Source organism: Lathyrus oleraceus, chromosome 4, assembly GCF_024323335.1.
Source record: "Lathyrus oleraceus cultivar Zhongwan6 chromosome 4, CAAS_Psat_ZW6_1.0, whole genome shotgun sequence".
NCBI lineage: Eukaryota > Viridiplantae > Streptophyta > Magnoliopsida > Fabales > Fabaceae > Lathyrus > Lathyrus oleraceus.
In genome coordinates, this window is record NC_066582.1 from 438,657,603 (window position 1) to 438,673,237 (window position 15,635).

General features: G+C 32.7%; 1 non-coding gene and 3 pseudogenes across 1 annotated transcript; all 4 read right to left on the reverse strand.

Annotated features, from left to right (window-relative positions):
* Window positions 1-3,769: 3,769 nt before the first annotated feature.
* LOC127137874 (NAD(P)H-quinone oxidoreductase subunit 5, chloroplastic-like) lies at window positions 3,770-7,103 on the reverse strand (annotated as a pseudogene).
* A 100-nt stretch (window positions 7,104-7,203) lies between these two features.
* LOC127135195 (NAD(P)H-quinone oxidoreductase subunit 5, chloroplastic-like) lies at window positions 7,204-7,992 on the reverse strand (annotated as a pseudogene).
* A 2,630-nt stretch (window positions 7,993-10,622) lies between these two features.
* LOC127137875 (ATP-dependent Clp protease proteolytic subunit-like) lies at window positions 10,623-11,719 on the reverse strand (annotated as a pseudogene).
* A 1,575-nt stretch (window positions 11,720-13,294) lies between these two features.
* On the reverse strand, window positions 13,295-13,365 carry TRNAC-GCA (transfer RNA cysteine (anticodon GCA)). The gene has a single exon. It is a non-coding gene; the product is annotated as a tRNA-Cys (tRNA).
* Between the last annotated feature and the right edge of the window lie 2,270 nt (window positions 13,366-15,635).

Sequence of the window (15,635 nt, forward strand, 5' to 3'; positions counted from 1 at the left end):
AACAATCTTTGACATGTGGGTATAATATATTGACAGGATTCACAACACTTTAGTGTTACACTCCACCATGGGGGTAAATTTTACAGGGTTTTTGAAGAAGAAATTATATACAGAGGGGGTACGGATACGACAGTTAATGGGATACATGTTTCAAATTGGAACATGGATAACATTGAGAAGTTGTTGAGTAGGTTAGGGTATAAGGCTGATTGTGTTAGGGTATGGACAAAAGTTTTAGAAATTCAAGATGGTTTTTTTCTGATTAGGAAAGATGATGCTGTTGATGATTTTGCTCTATACTTTAGTGCAATGAATGTGAAAGGAGATTTGTATGTTGAACATAGTACTGGGAACATGGACCCTGCTGATAGGGAACCTAAATGTGTGAATGATGATGACCACCCCCTGATAATGGAATTGATGGGTTAGATGAGGAGAAGGTAGAGGGGTTAGATGACAGTGAAGATGAAAGAGCTACTGCTTACTTTGATGGTTTTGAAGGAATAGATGTTACTAAGCCTATTAGGTGGGAGCCCAATAACAGTATGGAGGAGCCCAATAAGAGTATGGATTCAGATGATGTATACTATAGTGATGAGTTGAATAGTTCTGACCCAGATGATTCTTGTGATGAAGAAAGGCCCAAGTATGCTAGGTTTAGGAAAGAGCATCTAAACAAAGACTTTATATTCAAGTGGGGTATGGAATTCAACACACTTGATGACTTTAGGGCAGCTATCCGTGAGTGGTCAGTGCTTAATGGGAGGGAAATTTCTTTTGTGAAAAATGAGGGAGATAGGGTAAGGGTGGTGTGTAAGCATAAATGTGGGTTTTTAGTCTTATGCTCTAAGGTGGGCCACAAGGAGACTTTTGCTATAAAAACACTTGTACATAAGCACACATGTGCTAGGGTTTTGAACAACAAGTCTGCTAGCTCAAAGTGGGTGGCCAAGCATGTGGTAAAGAGGATGCAAACTTCTGATACAGTCAGGATAAGAGACATCATCCAAGATATGAGGCAAACATATTCTGTGGGTATTACTGTTGCAAAAGCATGGAGGGCTAAGCTAATTGCCAAGAAGATAATTGAAGGTGATGCTGACAATCAGTATGCTTCCATATGGAGGTATGCAGAAGAACTAAGAAGGGTAAACCATGGCAACACTGTGAAGATAAATGTAGAAAGACCTAGTCCATCCATACAACCAAGGTTTGGGTCATTTTATTTCTGTTTTGATGGCTGTAAGAAAGGCTTTATTCATGGATGCAGACCATTTGTGGGGGTTGATGGATGTCACTTAAAGACCAAGTATGGTGGACAGTTACTTATTGCTGTAGGCAGGGATGCTAATGATCAATACTTCCCTTTGGCATTTGGTGTGGTTGAAAATGAAACAAAGGAGAGTTGGAGATGGTTTATACAACTACTAATGGAGGACATTAGTCAGGATAGAAGATATGTATTTATCTCTGATCAACAGAAGGTATGTATTTAACTCTATCTTTCTGTTGCAAATTATTCTATTCTCTAAATGTTGAAAAAATTTCTATTTTGTATCAGGGACTTGTGGCTGTATTTGAAGAATTGTCTGATACTATTGAGCATAGATTATGTCTTAGGCACTTGTATGCTAATTTCAAGAAAAGGTTTGGTGGAGGAGCCCTTATTAGAGATTTAATGATGGGAGCTGCTAAAGCCACATACTATCAGGCATGGGTCCAAAAGATGAATGAATTGAAGAATGCAGATCCCAATGCTTGGACTTGGTTGATGGCTGTTCCTACAAAAAGCTGGTGTAAGCATGCCTTTTCTTTTTACCCTAAATGTGATACATTGATGAATAATATCTCAGAGTCTTTTAATGCTACCATTCTAGCTGCTAGGGACAAACCTATACTCACAATGTGTGAGTGGATAAGAAAATATCTGATGAATAGGTTATCCACCTCTGCAAGTAAACTAGAAAATTGGCCACATAAGGTGATGCCAATACCTAGGAGAAGGTTAGATAATGAGGTGTTCAGGAGTGGTCATTGGTTGCCAACATGGTCAATTGCTGAGACTTTTCAGGTTACACATAGTTACAACACACATGAATTTATTATTGACATTGCTAAAAGGTCATGTAGTTGTAATTTTTGGGAATTAGTAGGAATTCCATGTAGGCATGCTGTAGCTGCTCTGAGTTATAGAAAGCAAAACCCTGATGAATTTGTTGATGCTTGTTACACAAGAGAAAAGTTTGCACTATGTTATGGATTTTCAGTAAGTCCAATCAATGGTCAAGATATGTGGCCAGAAGTTGAGATGGAACCACCTCTACCACCTGCATATAAAAATGGTCCTGGTAGACCTAAGAAGATTAGGATAAGAGAAAGTGGAGAGGATGGTGCAAGGAAGAGAAGATCTGGTGTTGCATATAAGTGCACCAAATGTGATAATTTTGGTCACAATGCTATGACTTGTAAGGCTACCACTCAGGATCCCAATGCACTTAAAAGAAAGGTAATTCATTGTGATATACATTTTGTCTTACATTCTACATTCTGTCTTACATTCTTCATTGTGATATGCATTGTGATGACAACCATACATTGTGTCTTACATTGTAGAGAAAACCTAAAAAAGGACATGTGCCAACTGCAACTGATATGCCAACTGCAAATGATATGCCAACTGCATCTGATATGCCTGCCCCAACTGCAACTGATATGACTGTTCCAACTGCAACTGATATGCCTGCCCCAACTGCAACTGATATGACTGTTCCAACTGCATCTGATATGCCTGCCCCAACTGCATCTGATATGCCTGCCCCAACTGCAACTGATATGACTGTTCCAACAAATGTGCCTGTTCCAACTGATCCACAGCCTCCAACTGATATGCCTGTTCCAACTATTATGAGTCAAACAGGATCTAGTGTGGCTGCCTCAATCACAAAACAATCCAGAAAAAGGGTTGAAAAAAAACCTATCATCAAAAGAAGGCAAAGTGAGAGGATCAAGTTGAGTTGGTTTAAAAGACCCATAACAGGTGAAGGAATATCTAGTGACAAACCAATTACCCTACCAGAAAATGAAGACATACCCACTTCAAAATGAGGGACTGATTATTATGTTTCTGCTATGTATTTTGTAATCCTTTTGGAAAACTCTTTTGTAATGCCAACTGATCTTTGAAGACATGTATTTTGTAATCCTTTTGTAACAAACATATGCACTTACTGTGATGATCAATTCTAATGTATCAGTTTAACATTATTGGTGTGTATTGTCTATAAAACACAATGGCTAGTCTGTCACATTTTTTTCTTGTTTTTCATAAACCATGAATTCTGCAGAGAGCCATGGCTAGTCTGTGCACTAATCTTACAACAAAACCATGAATTCTGCAGGACCTAAAGAAAAAGCCAAAGTATTTAATTACATTCACCTTGAATTCTGCACTGAAAAAGTTTAAGAGATAGACTACATTAATATATTTCAATTTATTTATATGTTTACTATGTCATATTTTCTTTAGAATTACTGACTATAAAATTGTTCTGTAGTTTTCTGATGATTTTGCAATTTTGCTCTTTCATTATGATATAACTTTTTTCTGTCATTATTGGTAGATTGAATGCTGAAAGTTTAATCAAATAATGATGCTGCACTGACAGTTTAAGATTGATGAACATATTACATTTCATTGATGAACACATTACAAGTTCAACATTACATTGCTGAAAAACACTAATGACATAACAATTACATGACAGACTCATTAGACTAACTTAACCATAGCTGCTATCAACATCCATGACAGACCAATTACAAACATTAACCATAAATTTTTCCTCTTTTCCATTGCAATCTTTTTCTTCAGTTTTTCTAACTTGTTAAGCTTTCCGACTTTGCAATCTATCTCCTCAACAATCTCTTTAGCAAATTCAATCAAATAAGCCTTGTTGACTTCACATTGGCGGCATCCGGACGGATTGGTTTCTTTCACTGCAAACTCACTGACCAAATCATCCCACAAAAATAAACCGCACCCATTCTGCAATTTGAGACAAACACCACCAACAATTAATTTCGAAATCAAACTCAAAATAATAAAATGCTTCAAAATTGCTCACCATATAATTCCTGCATTTCCAAAATTTGCGACCGGGGTTTTCAATTGACTTGGAGACGAACAACTTCATGGTTTCATTGCATCCACATCTTGGGAAGCCGTTTCCAACTTCACTCGTGGAAGATGCCTTGCTGCCACCCATAACCCAGATGAAGGGGACACGGACGAAGATGAAGAGAGGGATGGATTTGGGGTAGGGATGGATTTCACGAAGAGAGAGAGGGATGGATTTGGGATAGGGATGGATTTCACGAAGAGAGAGAGGGATGGATTTGGAACCCTAATTTCTAGTTTATGCCATGCTGGAGACTAATGAAGATTCACATGTGAAAATAAAAAAATTAAAAAGCCACGTCTGAAATAAAAAACCAAGATTCCATGCCACCTGGATATTAGGGGGTTCTATGAAGGAATCTACATAACATAAGGGGGGTATTGAAAAAATAACTTTACCAGGGGGGTAACCCTAAACTCGCTAACATTACAGGGGGGTAAAGTGTATTTAACCCTATTTACGAAGATTAGAAGAAAAGAATAATGAAAAGGTATAAAAAGTTATGTAATTTAGACATAGTTAGAGGGCGGATGTAGCTAAGTGGATCAAGGCAGTGGATTGTGAATCCACCATGCGCGGGTTCAATTCCCGTCGTTCGCCCGCCCATGAATCTCTTCAAATTCAAACAAAAAAGAGAAAATAATTTATATTTGATAGCCTTTCCTATAAAAAAACTGGAAATACCAACTCCATTTGGAATTCCAAATATACTAAGAAATTCGCCCCACTCCCACATATTTGATAGCCTTTCCTATAAAAAAATCGGAAATACCAATTTAGCTAACTTTCTTACACTCGCAATTAAAGATATTTCAAAAAAAGCATCTATAGAACCACAATTATATGACCAATCATATATAATATTGATTATTTTATCCGGAATCATTTTTTTAGGAACACTTTTTTGAAAAAATTTAAATAAGTTCAAATTTTGTAAAGAAGAAAAAATAGGTTTAAAGAAAAAATACGCTATAACTATTCCGAAAAAAGCTATACTCACCGAAAAAGCTGAATTTATAAAAAATTCATACCAATCTACATAATTCTTTGAATTTTGATGTAAAAGATCTATAGACGGAATTAACAATTTAGATAATATATCCAAATGAAATCTATTCCTTCTTGGCTGAAAGAAATTCCAATGGACCCAACGAAGAAAGTAAATAGTACTAATATAAGCATAGAAAATATCATAGTATTGTCTGATTCATGAGGATAAAAAAAAGGAATGTTTTTAGTACCAAAATGGGTACTATCAAGAAAAAGACGTCTTATGCTTTTGACATTTCGATTTCTTCGATGTGAATATGTCCTCTCCTGAAAAAAAGAAGTCCTTTGTTAGACGGTGTGGCTAGTGATCGAGAGAGGGGTGAATAGATCACCTCTTTAAAATTTAACGGATTTAAAGTTTTATCAGAGTTTTTAAAGTTGGCGGAAAATATCAGTCCCGAATCGACTTCCGTCTATTCTGAACCGCTACTAGAAAACCGGACACACGAGTTTAATGCTGGATTTGAATAAGAATGACAGAAACTCTCAACACCAGAATTTTAGCTAATTGAATGCACTTATCATTAACGTCTATTTCCAATGAATAAAACCTAGCTAACAATTTTGTCAAACAGTTGGTGTGTATGTGATCAATGATGAACAACAGTGGAATTTAGTTAAAGAAGTTTTCTTGCCACTGCTGTCTTGCAAAGGTGCAATCACAACACACTAACTGAAATTGCGAAAACTGTTTGAAACGTAAAGAGGAGTAAGGTAAGAATACAATACGCAGAGATTTGGTAAGGAAGTTCCCCACGTCGTCCTCGCGTGTGGGTACGTCTCCCTCTCAATTTCAAATGAAATTGAGAACTTTGATTATCAATTATTGCCGAATTCGTTGATACAAGGTTATGATACAAAGACAGAATTCTAAATTCCAAGAACTTCTTCTTGTATGAACCTCCACTTGATCTGAGCACGATCAAGAATTTCCTGCACGAAATTGCAAACAATTCACCGGTTCCACGACCTGCTTGCGAAATCCCCCGATCTCCAAACGCAACGCTGCGGCTGAATCTGTTCTGCAAACGTGACTCACAAACCCTCAAGAACACTGCAGTTCTTGAAGGACAAACCAGTAGGTTTTTCTTCGAAACCCCCTTCAATCTTCAACTCAGCTAGATCCTCGATCGTTCCACTGAAAACCATAGCTAGATCCTTGATCGTACCACTGAACGTTATCTCGTTGATCCTTTTGTCCGAAGAACAACAATGATTATGTGTTGATGTTCTTGAAGAAAAGCGATTGAGAAGATGAAGAAGATGAAGTCTCTTTCAGGTTTCTGAAATGCTCTCAAACAACTGCTGCTACACTGCTTTTATCTTATGTACAATTATTTTTCCCTCTAAGAATTCATATGTCCCACTGCTGTCATAACATCTCTTATATATGCTGAAAACAGAAACTGTTAGAACATAAAACAAACTTATGCATTGATACATGAGGGTATGCATCGATGCATACTGTAAGATATATGAGTTTTTGGTGAAATGAATTAAGCATGTATCGATGCATAATTCGTATGTATTGATGCATATGACATTTCCACTAACATGGATCGATGCATAATACGCATGCATTGATACATAGGATGATTCAACTGATCATGGATCGATGCAAGGCTCGTATGGATCGATCCATAGAGCATTTTGCCTGCTCATGTGTCGATACATGACTTGTGTGCATCGATGCATACTGAACAAAAAAGTTTTGTAATTTGCAACATACTGTATGGATCGATGCATAGGCTTATGTGTTGATGCATACTGATACAAAATGGATTTTATGAGTTATTTAAAGAGATGTATCAATGTAGATCTTTATGTACATACATGCAACAATAGAATGGGATAAAACACACTAAAAACACTCATGTGTCATGTATGGTAATGCACAGCCATCATTTGGATGATGATCACACAATTTGCTATCATTCAAAATCTATTCAAAGTAAAGAATTTTCTCACATCCTTTCATTATTATTCATTGTTAATAAAGCTAATAAATGAATTTTCTATTTTAATATATTTTTTTCTTCTTTGCCCCATAAAGATATTTAATAGAATGAACTATTTTTCTTTCCATTGAAATTTTGAAAATGAACGTTTAAATATCCTTCAAAAACAAGTAAATAAATTCGAAAAATATAAAATGCTATTAATCCTGCGGTGGAACAAGCTATTATTGCGAAAATTGGTGAATACAACCAACTATCATTAAGAATCTCATCCTTGGACCAAAAACAAGCAAAAGGTGGGATACCACACAGAGAAAGTGTACCTATTAAAAAAAAAGTTTTTGTAATTGGCACATGTTTTGTTAAACCGCCCATAAGAACCATATTTTGACTTTGATCTGGAGAATATCCAACAACAGCTTCCATTGAATGAATAATAGATCCAGATCCTAAAAACAACAATGCTTTTGAATAAGCATGAGTAATCAAATGAAATAAAGCGGCGCGATAAGAGCCCATACCTAAAGCTAACATCATATAACCCAATTGAGACATTGTAGAATAGGCTAAATTTTTCTTAATATCTTTTTGAGCAATAGCTAAAGTAGCTCCTAATACTACTGTTATTATACCTATCAAAGCTATTCCAGTCATTATGGAGGGTATAACTATGAAAAGAGGAAGAAGTTGAGCTACAAGAAAAATTCCCGCTGCTACCATAGTCGCAACATGTATAAGAGCATAAATAGGAGTAGGACCTTCCATAGCATCTGGTAACCATACATGAAGAGGGAATTGGACAGATTTTGCAACGGATCCGCAAAATAACAAGAGGGCACACAAAGTAACAAAAAAATATTCACCTCATTCTTATAAATTAAGTTATTGAATATTTCAAATAAATCTCTAAATTCCAAACTACCGGTTATCCAATAAAAACCTAAAATTCCTAATAATAAATCAAAGTCCCCTACACGATTCGTTACAAACGCTTTTTGACAAGCATTTGCCGCAATAGGACGTGTGAACCAAAAACCTATTAATAGATAAGAACACATTCCAACCAATTCCAAAAAATATAAACTTGTATCAAATTTGAACTAGTAACTAATCCTAACATTGAAGTATTAAAAAAACTCATATAAGTAAAAAATATCAAATAGCCTTGATCATGAGCCATATAACTATCACTATAAATGAGAACTAGAATACCAACAATAGTGATTAATATTGACATAATAGAAGTAAGTGAATCGATCAAGTAGTCAAACTCTAAAGACAGATCATTATTTATAGTCCAAGACCATACATATTGATAGGTAAAACTATTCTCGATTTGATGAATAGATAAATCGATCGAAAAAATCATAACTACGGTTAACAATAAAATACTAGGAAAAGCCCACATACGACGAATATTTTTTGTTGCCGTGGGAAAAAGTAGAAGTCCTACCCCTATTAAAATAGGAATTGGAAGAGGGATGAAAGGTATGATCCATGAAGATGGATGTGTATATTCCATACAAAAAAAGTAAATAAAGAATAAAAAATATTTAGATTCTTGATGAATTTTGTTTCTTATTCGTTTGTTTTATCTCTTTTGTAAAGGGGTTCGGTTAATAAAAAAGTGGATATAGAAATAGAATTGGATATTCTTAACTGTTCTGAATCTTTGCACAATGGTCCCAATATTGGAAAGTACAAAGTGAAAACCGGCCAATAAGAAAATTCCTAGTGAAACAAAATATTATTAAAAGTAATATATTCATTAACTAACAACATTTGTTTATTTGATAGAAATTATAAAAATAATATAAAATAATATTTTTTTTATTTAGAAACATTAGTTCCTTTTTGAACTAATTGATTATTTTACATTACAATAAAAAGAGATCCATATATATCTATTATCTATGAAAAATTTGGAAAAGGTTTAGAATATTCAATATTTTTACTTTACCTTTGGATCGGAAAAAAAAAGAGTTAATTCAGATAGATAAGACATACGAAATAATTCGTTTTCATTTACAGAACAAATGTCTTTCACATCAAACTATAGCAACGAAAAAACTATACTAATTGTATTCCAGTTCCAAAAAAACGCACTTCTATATCAAAAAAAATCGTAAGAATTTTTGGAAAAAAAAAGGATATACGGCAGGATTGAAAGCCTTTTCATTAGCTGAATCCATTTTCACAGGTAACTCAAAAGGTTTTGGTTCAAGTAACTCATAAGATTTTAACTCAAAAGGTTTTGGTTCAGGTAACTCAAAAGATTTTTTTGTAAGAAAAAAAATATTGGACTAGAATACTATGAATTAGCTCGATTCAAAGAGTATTCTTTAATAGTCATTTTACACTAATAGTATTTACTAATACTATATATAGAATAGTAAACATCTATTTAGAATATATTATATATTATAGAATAATATATAATATATTCTAAATATATCTATAATCTAATTTTTTTGATTGAGTCATAAGCAATTACAAAAAAAAATTCTTTTTCATTACTGGATTGAAGTCAGAACGAGATAGTTCTAGTTTCAACAATGTTTTTTTTTTAAATTTGAAAAAGTCAAAATTGAAAATAATAATAATAATAGAAATAAATATAGAAATCAAAATGTTGTTTTACTTAAATATAAAATGATTCCATATATAATATATTTCTATATTCATATCTTTTCAATATTTAGAAAAAATGAAATTACTTTTTTTTTATTATGAATTTATATAATAAATGTTTAGTAAAGAAATGTACTCAATAAATATAGGACTTTACTTTATTCAATCTCGACGATTGAATAAAGAATTGGTTATTATGATTTCGAGTAAGCTGTCGCTATGGTGAAATTGATATTTTCACCTTTAGAGCATATATTAACTCATATATCGTTTTCCCTGATATCAATCGTTATTTCAATTCATTTGATAACCTTATTAGTCAATAAAATTGTAGGATTGTATGATTGGTCCAAAAAAAGCCATGATAATAACTTTTTTCCGTGTAACGGGATTGTTAATTACTCGCGACTTCGGGTCTTTTAACCAAAATGCATCAATCCGTAATATTAGTACCCGCTCTACAATTCCATTGGCTAATGATGCACGTAAGTATGATGATATTGGGCTATGCAGCTCTTTTATGTGGATCATTATTATCTGTGGCTATTTTAGTCATTACGTTTCAAGAAGTCATCCAAATTCTTTCTTTTAGCAAGAATTTGGATTCTTTAAAAAAAAGTTGATTTTGTTGAAATCAAATACATGAATAGGAATGAAAGAAACAATGTTTTAAGAAGAATTTCTTTTTCATCTTCTAGTTCTAGAAATTATTATAGATGTCAATTTATTCAACATTTGGATCGTTGGGGTTATCGTATTATTAGTCTGGGTTTTCTCTTTTTAACGGTAGGTATTCTTTCAGGAACTAAGAACAAGAATCTGATATTGTATCAATAATTCCGTAGGCTTGGGCTTCTTCTGCTGACATAAAAAAATCCCTGTCCAGGTCTTTAGATATCTGCCAGGAAGGTTTGCGTGTTCTTTGCCAATAAATATTTGTCATCGTTTGTCGAATTGACAGTAATTCGTGTGCTTCCAGCATACATTCTTGGATCATTACCCTGAGAGTATAATAAGGTTTTTCTGAATCTTGACTTCAAAAAGGCTATCCAAAAGAACTTCAATTTAAAGCCGTAGCGATTTGTTATATATCATACGACTCTACTTTCAATTTTTCATTTTTTTGACCTTTCATTGAAGAAATAAAAAAAAATATACCGGGTCGATCAGACCCAGATCAGGAAAGAATCCAATAACCAACTTTCTTTTTTTGAGAATATTTTTTAAGTTTTAAAGACTATGATGATTCCGTTGCTCTCTTATTTCGTCTAGTTTTTGATTCAGCAATCCCAAAGTTTCTTTTTTTTTCAAATAAATAAAAAAAATCGTGACACTAAACAGAGGCTCTAGTAGATCAGATAAAATCCTAAATACCCCTTTTTCCTACTACTCTTTCGATATATAATCGAATTGTTTTGAAAAAACATATTATTTTTGCATATCGAACTCAGAGTGCCATGCTTTTTTTTACTTCATATTGGCGTATGGATAGTCTTTTTTTCTACAAATAAGAATCATTGGCGCCAAACGTGAGGGAATGTTAGACGTTTGGTAATTTCGCCTCCTAGCAAAATCAAAGATGCCATTGAAGCAGCTAATCCTACGCATACTGTCTGTACTTCTGCTTCTACAAATTGCATAATATCAAAAATGGCCAATCTAGATAGAACCTCTCTGCCTGGAGAATTTATAAACAGATACAAATTTTTGTACTTGTTCTCTAAATTGAGATATATCATCATACCACAAACTTGATTTGATATTTCACTCTCAACCTCTTGACCTAAAAAAAGTAGTATGTCGAAAAAAAGTTGATGGTATAAGTAAATCCAAGAAGCTTCATCATCGCCAGGAACCTGAAAGCCTACCTTTGGAACACCTACTGGCATAAAAAATAATCAAGTTGGCAGTTTGTGCTTTGGTGTGAAGTTGTGCTCCACCCCCAGCCAGATAATATAAAAAAAAAGACTAAATGAATAATGAATAAAGGAACGTTTTTATGAATAGGTCAGTCATTCTTGGATATGTCTCTATTGCTATTATTGTTACGTGTTATTGGACAACTAATGAATTTTATTCTTTAAAATAAAATGAAAGAAGGTTACAACCAGCAGAATTCTATTAAATCCATACATTAGAAAGAAATAAAATCTATTTGTTTCTACTATATTATCTATTACGGTAGGAAGGATAAAAATAGAATGTTTTACTAAAAAAAAGAGTGAATATGGAGGAACCAATCTATCATTTTCTTTTCATATGGATATATGGATATCGATCTATAGATATATATGGAATGTCAATTCCATGGCATCCACATTTCATCTAAATCGATTCTCTTTGTATTTGGTTCCAATCAATCTGAAATAATGAAACAGCAACGCAATTTTTATTCTTCTTATTTTCATTTTGAGATTTCCGATTCTTTTCAGAATCCCGGTAACTAATAAATAAAAAGAAAGAATCTCTTTAGTATTTCAAAATTTAATTTGATTAAATTGAATATAAATATTCAAAATAATTAAGTTTGGAATAGTAATCCATTTCCAATTGTCTGGATTCCCGGGATATCAAGATGGCAACAATTTCAATATTTGTTTGATTCAAATAGCTTTTTTTTTCAAGATTATATATACATGGAATATATTACACCACTGGAATACAATAGAATTTCTAAATCTAAATAAAAATTTATTTCATTAATTAGTATTAATAAAATCATTCAAAACTGGAAGAACCCCAGCTAGAAAAAAATTGAGACAGTTTGATGCCTTAACTCAATTAGTATTACCTTTAGAGTTCACTTCTTCCCCATACTACAAGGGAAAGGGAAAATGTAAAAACTACCATTAAAGCAGCCCAAGCAAGACTTACTATATCCATGTCAATTATGTCTCCTATCTATATCAATATGAATCAATTCTTTTATTAATTCTTTTTTTATTGTTTACTCATTTTTCTTGTATTCTTTTTGTTTTTGTTTTTCTCTAAAAATTGGAGAATATCTTATAATAATAGTGGAATCGCTGGTACAAAGTCAAAAAAGGATTCCATTCCGTCCTAACACTATTGGCGAAACATCCAATTAGAACATCTAGCAAGTTCTTATCAGATTTGGAGTAGAATTGACAAATTGGAAGCATAAATAAAAAATATACTTAGAAGTAGTAAGGTAATGAATCATATTAATAGGTAGGAATACAAAGACCTATGTTTTATTTCCCCTTTCATTAAGTAAAAAAGAAAGAATCAAGATAGATTCCTTTGCATACTCTTATTTGCATCTGTTAGTTCCCTTGGATCTAATCCTTATTGTATCCCGTCCCGATTGTATCCCGTCCCGATTCGTTCTCTAAAACAATTGGAAAATAGGCTAGTAAATTCTTTTACTATGGATTACCCAAAAGAAAGAGTTTTCTTTTTCGTAGACTGGATATCAAATAGAATTATTATTATTTTTTGATTATCTTGTTGATCAGGCGACACCCAGATTTGAACTGGGGAAAAAGGATTTGCAGTCTCCCGCCTTACCACTCGGCCATGCCGCCCAAATGATACAAAAAAATAGATTAGAATATAAAAAACGAACGTATACCTTTTCAGTCACAAAAGAAAAGTAAAAATTTCGGGACAAATAGCAACCGTTAACTACAAATTCCGGAAGAATTAAGGAATCTTCAGTTTTTCTTAATGAGAAAAAAGATATAAATTGATACATAACAAATCAATATTATTATATCTTTTTTTAGAATCCTTCTCTATTTCCATTATAACAGGAACTTCTCTATTTCCATTATAACATGAAGTGTTAATACATGTCAACCCCAGAATATCCATTTTTATTGTTACACATTATCTAATCGGGTATCTTCTATGTAATTATAGATTACAGGGAATTTTCCATAAATTATCGTACTTTCATTTTTTTTGCCAATTTTTCATTAAATAGATTGATGAATGAATAGAAAAAACAAATTAACACAACATATGTTGTCCCGAACAAATAGGACTGCAATAACGTAAGAGACATATATAGATATCTATAGCTGAAGTTAGATCTATGAATGTTTAATAAATCCCCGTCTTTTTATGCACTGCAATCCTCCAATTCTAAAATAAGGGGTCAAAATATCTCTCTTCTTTGTGAATTCTCATTCTTTTTTGAAAACTTGAAATAGTAAAGGGCTCAAAAAAATAGTATATTTTTTTTTCTGATTATTTTATTTTTTATATCTTTCTCTCATGGAGCCGAGCAAATACTGAATTTATTTTTTGGATATCAATCGAATTGGAATATGGAATATCATACTATACTAATAGTATAAATAGAATTCATTTTTTTTAGATTGTAAAAAATACCCCGACCCGAAGTCTACGTGAAAGTTATCCATTTGTTTCCATTGATATTACAAGTTCAATTCTATTTGTTTTGTTGCAAATTCTAATTGGAGTATCCAATTTCCTCTTTTAATAATAGGTATTTCATAGATGTAGTTAGGTAAAATTTCATGTGATTCAGTAAAGTAAAAAGAACAGAAATTCCATTATTGATAAATCTATTCATGTGATTCGATGAAGAATGACAACAAATAATGGGATACTTTCGAAAAAAAGGGGGGAAATAAAAAATGCTTGGGGTTGGGAATGAAATAATGTCTACACTACCCAGATTGAATCAAATACAATTTGAAGGATTTTGTAGATTCATTGATCGAGGCTTAACAGAAGAACTTTTGAAGTTTCCAAAAATTGAAGATACAGATCAAGAAAGTGAATTTCAGTTATTTGTGGAAACATATCAATTGGTAGAACCCTCAATAAAAGAAAAAGATGCTGTATATGAATCACTTACATATTCCTCTGAATTATATATATCCGCGGGATTAATTTGGAAAAACAGTCGGGGTATCCAAGAACAAATTATTTTTATTGGAAACATTCCTCTAATGAATTTCCTGGGAACTTTTATAGTAAATGGAATATACAGAATAGTAATCAATCAAATATTGCAAAGCCCCGATATCTATTATCGGTCAGAATTGGACCATAACGGAATTTCAGTCTATAGTGGCACAATAATATCAGATTGGGGAGGAAGATTAGGGTTAGAAATTGATAGAAAAGCAAGGATATGGGCTCGTGTAAGTAGGAAACATAAAATATCTATTCTAGTTCTATCATCAGCTATGAGTTCGAATTTAAGCGAAATTCTTGATAACGTGTATGGAGAATTGGACTTAAAAGGGAAACTTGGATGTTAACGGTATGGTTATGATTGAAATGAAATGGATTATGGTTTTGAATGTAAAATGAATGGGCTTATGCATTTTTACAAAAAAAAGGTGAATGAGCTTAATTATGTTTACCAACCCTAGCCCACCAAGAAAAAGAGAGAAAATCAAAATGATTGAAATTCTAACAATAAATTAAAACCGAACTTGATTTTCAAAATAACGCAATGACTTCTAAAATTAATCAGAAGTCTCAAGAATCAATTCTAAAAAAAGCAGGTTTGTATTAAAAATCAAATTAATCTTTTTAAAACAATGTAATTCCTAGAATTAATTTGAAAAACGAAATGATTCATAAAATCAAAATTTAAATTTCAAAAATCATATCCAACCTCAAAAAATCAGTTTAAGCTTCAAATATTAATTTGAAGTAAAAAACCAATTTGAAGCTAAAATCAACTTGAAAAAATATTATGACATAATGCTGACTGTAATGACAACATGCAATGAACTGATGAATCCAACTGACGTGACTTGTAAATCGGATTGAACCATGGTTGAATGAATGGATGAACGCATCAATGAAA